The sequence below is a fragment of the Arachis hypogaea genome, chromosome 9 (genome assembly GCF_003086295.3).
Source record: "Arachis hypogaea cultivar Tifrunner chromosome 9, arahy.Tifrunner.gnm2.J5K5, whole genome shotgun sequence".
Taxonomy (NCBI): Eukaryota; Viridiplantae; Streptophyta; class Magnoliopsida; order Fabales; family Fabaceae; genus Arachis; species Arachis hypogaea.
Genome location: NC_092044.1, coordinates 52,572,509 through 52,582,283, shown reverse-complemented (window position 1 = coordinate 52,582,283; position 9,775 = coordinate 52,572,509). Strand labels below are relative to the sequence as shown.

At 38.1% G+C, this 9,775-nt stretch overlaps 1 non-coding gene across 1 annotated transcript; it reads right to left on the bottom strand.

Annotated features, from left to right (window-relative positions):
• Positions 1-9,667: 9,667 nt before the first annotated feature.
• Positions 9,668-9,775, bottom strand: LOC112713389 (small nucleolar RNA R71). Its single transcript, XR_003158362.1, has one exon. It is a non-coding gene; the product is annotated as a small nucleolar RNA R71 (small nucleolar RNA).

The following is a 9,775-nucleotide window of genomic DNA, read 5'->3' as shown; positions in this document are numbered from 1 at the left end:
GTTATGAAAAGAACAAGAGTGGAGTTATTTTATAAAGTGCATTCTAAATGTTTGTGGTAGGATGATTAGTAAGCTAAGTTGGTTCACCAAATAAGGAAAGAAAGCAACTATCTATCATGAGTCCTATGTTTGAGACACATCCTTTGAGACTAACTAAACAATAAGATCCCAATAAAAAAAGAGAAAGAGCAATAAAAGTGAAAAAGAAAGAAACACAATAAGAAACAATGCTAGGCACCAAGGGTTTCAAAATTGAGGCATGTATCTGTGGTGTTTATATGCAAGGGATATACTTGGATGAATAAGCTCTTAGGGATGCTTTATCACTTGGTAACTTGGATTAACTAATCCAGGATTATCAGCTGAAAGTCCACTGTTAAGAGTAACCTTTGCTATAGAATACTTAGTAACCCAAAGAGGTGCTGTACACAAAGGTCTCAAGAAAGGAAAAATAACAAACCATGTGCCTGTGGTGTGTATGTATGAGGAAAAGAGACTTGAGGGAGTAAGTCCTTAGGGGTGTCTTAACACCTAGCACCTTAAACCAACTGGTTTGGGAGTGTTGGCTGAAAGCTTATCATAAAGAGTCGCCCTCTTACAAAGCACTTAGCAAAAAGAAAAATAAACTTTGAAAAAAAAGGAAGGATCAATAAGAAAGAAGTCTCAAAGGATGCAATCAAGAAAGTGACTAAGGAGTTGATAAAGGCTTGAAACCTAAAGGGAAAGAACCTAAGTTGCTATGCATGAAACCCCATAAACCTGGAATGCTACTTCTATTTTATCTTCTTGTTCTTTCATTTCATTCTTCTTATGCTTCAGTACTTGCTTAGGGACAAGAAAGCTTTAAGTTTGGTGTTGTGATGCCAGGGCATCTAGGCCAGTTTCACTGACCTTTTCTTTACTGTTTTAGGATAGTTTCATGCATTTTCTTAGTGAATAAGGCAAGTTTTGGATGAAATTACACTTACACCTTGATTAAAGCAAATTTTGTGAACTTTGCATAATTTCATGAGTATTTTGCTAGAATTGCATGATAAATTGATGATGCATAATCTCATGACTTTGGCTAGATCTTTGATGCACTTTAATTGCTTGATTTCAGGGCAAAGGAAGCAAGGAAGAACCACGTTAGTATTCACGTTAACCTAGTTAACGTGAACACTAACGTGGAATGGTGAAAAGCTTGCAACGTTAATGAGAAAAGTGATCACCAATAATGCCTGCGAAGCCATCCAAAGCTCACGTTACTTGCCACGTTAACTAAGTTAATGTGGTAGTTAACGTAGAAGAAAAAGGGAACTCCAACGTTAAGAGAAAACGTGAGCACCAATAACATTTTCCTCCAACGTTAGTGGTAAAAGTGAACACCACTAACGTTGGAGAACTTGGCAATGATCCACGTTAAGAGTCACGTTAACTTAGTTAACGTGAACTCTAACATGGAAGAGGAAAACAAAAGCCAACGTTAGTGACACTCACTTTTGTCACTAACGTTGGACCAACTAGCATTGCCTACGTTAACTTTTACGTTAAGACCATTAAAGTGAAAGTTAACGTGAAGTTGAGATCAAAGAGCCAACGTTAGTGACACTCACTTTTGTCACTAACGTTGGAAGATGGCATCACTACTACGTTAAGAGCCACGTTAACTTAGTTAACGTGAGTTCTAACGTAGAGAATTTGGGCATTTGGAGCGTTAGTGACAAAGGTGAGTGTCACTAACACTCTCGAAGGTGAAACATACCCACGTTAAGAGTCACGTTAGCTACACTAACGTGAACTCTAACGTAGGAACAAAAGGCACCAAGCAATGTTAATGGGAAAAGTGATTCCCAATAACGTTCGCGAAGGGGTATAAGCCAACGTTATTGGGAAAAGTGAGTCCCAATAACGTTGGCCAAAAATTGAGAAGGCAACGTTAGTGGTCACGTTAAGACCACTAACGTTGGAGTTAACGTGGATACATAAGGGTGGAACGTTAGTGGAAAAAGTGAATGCCACTAACGTTCTCGAACCTACAATAGCACTCAACGTTAAGCTCACTAAATACCCAAGCCTAATTCGTATTTCTCTGCAAGCTGGGCCCACAAAAGATGAGAACTGCTTCAACTCAAGATCCAGAGCCCACATCCAAGACTTGAAGAACTCACTAGAAGATCAAGAAGAGTAGTATATATAGGATTAGTTTTGAACTATAGAGAAGCTTGGCACTTTTGGGAACTACTCTCTGTATATTTACTTTTCTGCACTTTTAGCATGGATTCTTCTTTTCTGCCATTTTTCCTTTCTAGAGCTATGAACAACTAAACCCCTTTCACTGGGTTAGGGAGCTCTGTTGTAATTTGATGGATCAATTATAGTTTTCATTCTTCTTCTTCTTTCTTTTCTCTTGATCTTACTAGAAAGCTTTCGATCTTAATTCAATTGGTTAGTTGTCTTGGAAAAGAAACTCTCCATAATTGGATCTCCTTTGAGCCTTGGAAAAGGGATGAGGAGATCATGCTAGAAATGCTTTCTCATGTTGGACCAAATTGGGGTTTGGGCGGATATAGTGACATGTAATCCTCCCAATACTTTGATTTGGAAATACATGTGGTATACTTAGTGACCATACTTCATCTCTTCCCATGAGCAATTAAATCAAAGAATTGGGCAATTGTTCAAGCTTAGAGAGATTGGATTGCTAAGGAATTGGGATCCAATCACTTAAGATTGCCAAGGAGATTAATGAATGCATTGATTGAGGAAGAGATGAGAATGAACTTGATCCAGAGAATGCAACATCTCCTGAACCCAATGATTACCCCATTTTTTATCTTACCCATTCTCTTTACTTTCTGCCATTTATATTCATGTTAATTTCCCCAAATCCCCATTTAAGATTCTACACTTTAATTTCTGTTATTTACTTTCCAGTCATTTAATTTCCTACAAGTTCCCAATCTAAATTCTATTTAGCTCAACTAGCATATTCTTCTAACTAAAGTTGCTTGACCAATCAATCCTTGTGGGATTCGACCTCACTCTATTGTGAGTTTTACTTGACGACAATTCGGTATACTTGCCGAAGGGAAATTTGTTGAGAGACAAGTTTTCATGCATCATCTATCAAAAACAAAAGGAGTATTTGAGATAAGTAGGTTGCTAAGGGGTTTTGCAATCTTTGAAAAATCTTTAACAAACCTCCTATAGAACCCAGCATGTCCCAAAAAGCTTCTGATTGCTTTGACATTACAAGGTGGAGGTAATTTTTCAATTACTTCCACTTTTGCTCTATTGATGACTTGCATCATTTACCTTTCTTTCTTGCATAAAAAGACCATAAAAGAGCACAAATCTCATTTGATCAGTACAATTCATGCATTATTTGATGGATATTATGGTACACTACCTTGAAGATGAGTTGTGCTGAATTGCAGGTGAAAAAAGGCATCAAAAATGGGAAGAAGACAAGCAAGAAGCTGGGCGTGTGAAACTGGCGTGTCACTTGAGGACAAACGCCATAAGAATACAAGGGCATGGCACGCCAGGAGCCAAGCGTGGCACGCCAGTACTAAATTCCAGAAAAGAGATCCAAGCATGCATGTGGGCGTGGCACGCCAAGGACTGGGCGTGGCACGCTAGTAATAAATCCCAGAGAGCAAAGAAGAGGATCACATGAAGGGCGTGGAAAGCTAGGTTGGGCGTGGCACACCGGTTCCATCAACCATCATGGACGTGCCACTTGAAGTCGAAGGCGTGGCACGCCAGTTCTGAAAGTCACTTTGGCGTGCCACTTGAAGATCCAGGTGTGGCACGCTAAGCTTGAAGAATGAACAAATATATGGGCGTTCCACTTGAGCTAATGGCAAGAATCGTGTTGGTTAGGAATTTCGTACTAAATAATTCTGTTGGTAGTATAGTTCCCAACCGACAAATAACTCTCGCATCAAATTAAAATATGGTTTTGTCACAGGTACAAACCCCAAATAAGAATTAACCGGAGTATTTGGACTCCGGGTCGTCTCACGAGGAGTTGCAATGAAGTGAATGATTATTGGCTATGAAATATATTTTTGGGGTTTTTTGATAATAGGCATGAAAGGTAAATGGCAATGAAAATAAACTAATGACTAGCAAAGCTCTTGGAAAGGTATGAAAATTAGAAGTCCTATCCTAATTATCCTCCTTAATTATGACCACAAATTGTTTATTGCTACCACTTCGTTAACCTCTAACCAAGGAGGAAAGTCAAGTGGATGAATTAACTTGATTCCACAAGTCCTAGCCAACTCCCAAGGGAAAGACTAGTGTTAGTGGTATCCAAATCAATTAGGAACTTCCCATTGTCAATCAATCAAAGAAATTAGATAACTCAAGCGTCACTAATTACTCCACCTAAGCCAAGAGTAAAGAGAACTAACAAAAGAAATAGAAAAGTACTCTTGGCTAGACATAGGTAATTGAGATTACCATCCTTGTCTACAAACCATACATTGATAATTATGAGAGGCCAACCTATTAAGTCTACTTCCTAAAAGCTTTAAGTACGTAATATCTACTCCTAAGCTTGAAGTACGTCAAATAGGCTTGATCACATCAACCCATAAGTCCCAACCTACCTACTAATTAGATTAGTAGTGGGTTGGCGTTAATGAGTATCAAATTGATCACCAAGGATTCTCAAATCACCAAATCATTGAGATCCAATGACTCAAGGTCACCCAATTCCCTTAGCCTAGGCCAAGAGTCAAGAAAACTACTCAAAAACTAGAGGAAACATTCTATCAAACACCTAATGTGCAATAAAAGTAAACATCACCAATTGCAAGAATTAACAAGATCCATAACCATAATGAGCAAGAAATCAACGATAGCAATGAAGATAAACATAAAAGAGACATGGAAACATAAAATTGTGTTAGAAGAAATTAAAATCCAACAATGGTTCATCAACATAAAAGAGAGAAAAACAAGAAATCAACAAGGGAAACTAAGAAGATTTAGACAATAGAACACTAAAATATAATGAGAATTAAAATCAAAAGAAGAATTGAAAGAGAAATTTGAGAGTGATTATCCTAACTTTACCCTAATTTCTATCCTAAATATAGAGAGAGGATAGAGCCTCTCTCACTAGAATTCTACCTAAAATATGATGAAAACTAAACTATGACTACTTTTTTCATTCCCCCCTCAATCCTTCGGTTCAATAGCATCAGAAATGAGTTGGATTGGGCCCAAAATGAGCTAGAAATCGCTGGCCACAAGTTGCTCTTTAGTGGGTCACGTGCTCAATCGGTGCGTCCGTGCACATTGCGCGTGCGTGCCCCTATACGCGAAGCAAAATATGGCAAAATTTGTATCATTTTGAAACCCCGGATGTTAGCTTTCTAATGCAACTGAAAACTCCTCATATGGACCTCTATAGCTTAAGTTATTGTCAATTGAATGCGAAGAGGTCAGGCTTGACAGCTTTACGGTTCCTTCATTTCTTCATGAGTTTTCTCCCACTTTGCATGCTTTTCTCCTCACATCTTCCATTCAATACTTGCCTTATGAACCTGAAATCACTCAACAAACATATCAAGGCATCGAATGGAATTAAAGTGAATTAAATTAGCTATTTTAGGGCCTAAAAAGCATGTTTTCACATTTAAGCACATATCAAGGGAGAATTACAAAACCATGCTATTTCATTGAATAAATGTGAGAAAACGTGATAAAATCCCCCAAAATAAGCACAAGATAAACCACAAAATTGGGGTTTATCAAGAAACCAAGCGTGACACGCCAGACATCACAAGCAAGATCTGAGCGTGCCACTTAGTGTCGAAGGCGTGACACGATAGGCCCAAAAACTCACTTTGGTGTGCCACTTGAAGGTCAAGGCGTGGCACGCCACTTACTGGAACAACACAAGATCATGGGCATGGCACGCCAACTGATGAGCGGATAATTTGTACGCTTTTTGGCATTATTTTTAGTATGTTTTTAGTATGATCTAGTTAGTTTTTAGTATATTTTTATTAGTTTTTAGTTAAAATTCACTTTTCTGGACTTTACTATGAGTTTGTGTGTTTTTCTGTGATTTCAGGTATTTTCTGGCTGAAATTGAGGGACCTGAGCAAAAATCTGATTCAGAGGCTGAAAAGGACTGCAGATGCTGTTGGATTCTGACCTCCCTGCACTCGAAGAGAATTTTCGGGAGCTACAGAAGCCCAATTGGCGCGCTCTCAACGGCGTTGGAACGTAGACATCCTGGGCTTTCCAGCAATATATGATAGTCCATACTTTGCTCAAGATTTGATGGCCCAAACTGGCGTTCAAAGTCACCATCAGAATTCCCAGCGTTAAACGCTGGAACTGACACAAGAATGGGAGTTAAACACCCAAACTGGCATAAAAGCTGGCGTTTAACTCCAAGAAGAGTCTCTACACGAAAATGCTTCAATGCTCAGCCCAAGCACACACCAAGTGGGCCCGGAAGTGGATTTTTATGTCATTTACTCATCTCTGTAAACCCTAGGCTACTAGTTCTCTATAAGTAGGACCTTTTACTATTGTATTTTGATCTTGGTATCTTTAGATCTTTGTATTCTTGGATCTTTGGATCTTTGATCACATTTTGGGGGCTGGCCTCACGGCCATGCCTAGACCTTGTTCTTATGTATTTTCAACGGTGGAGTTTCTACACACCATAGATTAAGGTGTGAAGCTCTGCTGTACCTTGAGTATTAATGCAATTACTATTGTTCTTCTATTCAATTCCGCTTGTTCTTGTTCTAAGATATCACTTGTTCTTCAACTTGATGAATGTGATGATCCGTGACACTCATCATCATTCTCACCTATGAACGTGTGCCTGACAACCACCTCCGTTCTACCTTAGATTGGGTGGATATCTCTTGGATTCTTTAACCGGAATCTTCGTGGTATAAGCTAGAATTGATGGTGGCATTCAAGAGAATCCGGAAGGTGTAAACCTTGCCTGTGGTATTCTGAGTAGGATTCAATGATTGAATGACTGTGACGAGCTTCAAACTCACGATTGTGGGGCGTTAGTGACAGACGCAAAAGAATCACTGGATTCTATTCCGACATGATCGAGAATCGACAGCTGAATAGCCGTGCCGTGACAGGGTGCGTTGAACATTTTCACTGAGAGGATGGGAGGTAGCCACAGACAACGGTGAAACCCTACATACAGCTTGCCATGGAAAGGAGTAACAAGGATTGGATGAAGACAGTGGGAAAGCAGAGAGACGGAAGGGACCAAGCATCTCCATACGCTTGTCTGAAATTCCCACCAATGAATTACATAAGTATCTCTATCTTTATCTTTATGTTTTATTCATCATCCATAACCATTTGAGTTTGCCTGACTAAGATTTACAAGGTGACCATAGCTTGCTTCATACCAACAATCTCTGTGGGATCGACCCTTACTCGCGTAAGGTTTATTACTTGGACGACCCAGTACACTTGCTGGTTAGTTGTGCGAAGTTGTGTTTATGCCATGGTATTGAACACCAAGTTTTTGGATTCATCACCGGGGATTATTTGAGTTATGAAAAGAAGAGATCACAATTTCGTCCACCAAGTTTTTGGCGCCGTTGCCGGGGATTGTTGAGTATGGACAACTGACGGTTCATCTTGTTGCTTAGATTAGGTATTTTTCTTCAGAGTTCTTAAGAATGAATTCTAGTGTTTCAAGGTGATGTTCTTATCATCACCAAAGCTGATTGATTTTCATCAATTTAGCTCTTGAATGCAATGTCCTGCTGAAGCTTGTTCAGCCATGTCTAATTTCTTTAGACTGAAGCTTTAGACTAACATTGCATGATTCCTGGAATTCTCATTAAGAATTTTGATACCTTTATTTTCTTTTTCCACTTAATTTTCGAAAAATTCAAAAAAAAATTTTACAAAATCATAAAAACCAAAAATATTTTATGTTTCTTTTTGAGTCTAGTGTTTCATTTTAAGTTTGGTGTCAATTGCATGTTTCTGTTCTTCTTGCATTCATGCATGTGTCTTCATTAATCTTCAAGTTGTTCTTGATGATTTCATTTTTAAATTCTCTTGACTTGAGTGTTTATGTGTCTCATATGCATTCTCATTTTGTCAGTGTCAGTAGTATACAAACTGCTAAGTTTGGTGTCTTGCATGCATTGTTATTTGATTTTAGTTGCATTTTGATTATTTCTCATTATTAAAAATCCAAAAATATTTTTAATTTGTGTCTTTTTAAGTCAATAATACAGAGAATTGAAGATTCAGAACATACTGCAGAGGAATTACACAGAAAAAGCTGGGCGTTCAAAATGCCCAGTGAGGAAGGCAAACTGGCGTTTAAACGCCAGCCAGGGTGCCTGGCTGGGCGTTTAACCCCCAAAAGGGTAGTGGTTTGGGCGTTAAACGCCAGAATGTGCACTATTCTGGGCGTTTAACGCTAGGATGGCACAAGAAGGAAGATTTTGTTTTCAAATCAAATTTTTTTCAGTTTTCAAAATCTTTTCAAAATCAAATCTTTTTCAAATCATATCTTTTCAATCAAATCTTTTTCAAAATCAATTTCTTTCCATTTTCAAAAATACTTGCTATCAATTAATGATTTGATTCAACATTTCAAGTATGTTGCCTTTTCTGTTGAGAAAGGTTTAATGTTTGAATCATATCTTTTCTTGTTAGTCAAGTTATTAATTTTTAAAATCAAATCTTTTTAAAATGTTTTTCAAATCATATCTTCTCAATCACATTTTTTTTAAAACCAATCATATCTTCTTAACCACATCTTTTTCAAAATAGTTTTCAATCAAATCTTTTTGATTTCTAATTTCAAAATCTTTTTCAAAAATCACTTTACTTCTTTCTCAATCTTGGTTTTCGAAAATCAACTAAAGTTTTTCAAAATATTTTTAAAATCCTTTTAAAATTATTTTCGAAAATTTCTTCCCCTCTTCTCACATCCTTCTATTTATGGACTAACACTATTCCTTAATGCACAATTCGAACTCCATCTTCCTTGATAAGTTCGAATTTTCTACCTCTTCCTTCTATTTTTCTTTTCCTCTGACACCTCAAGGAATCTCTATACTGTGACATAGAGGATTCCATATTTTCTTGTTCTCTTCTCTTTCATATGAGCAGGAGCAAAGACAAAAGCATTCTTGTTGAGGCTGATCCTGAACCTGAAAGGACCTTGAAGCGAAAGCTAAGAGAAGCTAAGGCACAATTCTCTGTAGAGGACCTAACAGAAATCTTCAAAGAAGAAGAACCCATGGCAGCCGAAAACAACAACAATGCCAACAATGCAAGGAAGGTGCTGGGTGACTTTACTGCACCTACTCCCGACTTCTATGGGAGAAGCATCTCTATCCCTGCCATTGGAGCAAACAACTTTGAGCTTAAGCCTCAATTAGTTTCTCTAATGCAACAGAATTGCAAGTTCTATGGACTTCCATTGGAAGATCCCCATCAGTTTTTAGCTGAGTTCTTGCAAATCTGTGACGCTGTCAAGACTAATGGGGTTGACCCTGAGGTCTACAGACTTATGCTATTCCCTTTTACTGTAAGAGACAGAGCTAGGATATGGTTGGATTCACAACCTAAAGAAAGCCTGAACTCTTGGGAAAAGCTAGTCAATGCCTTCTTGGCAAAGTTCTTTCCACCTCAAAAATTGAGTAAGCTTAGAGTGGAAGTCGAAACCTTCAGACAGAAGGAAGGAGAATCCCTCTATGAAGCTTGGGAAAGATACAAACAATTAATCAGAAAGTGTCCCTCTGATATGCTT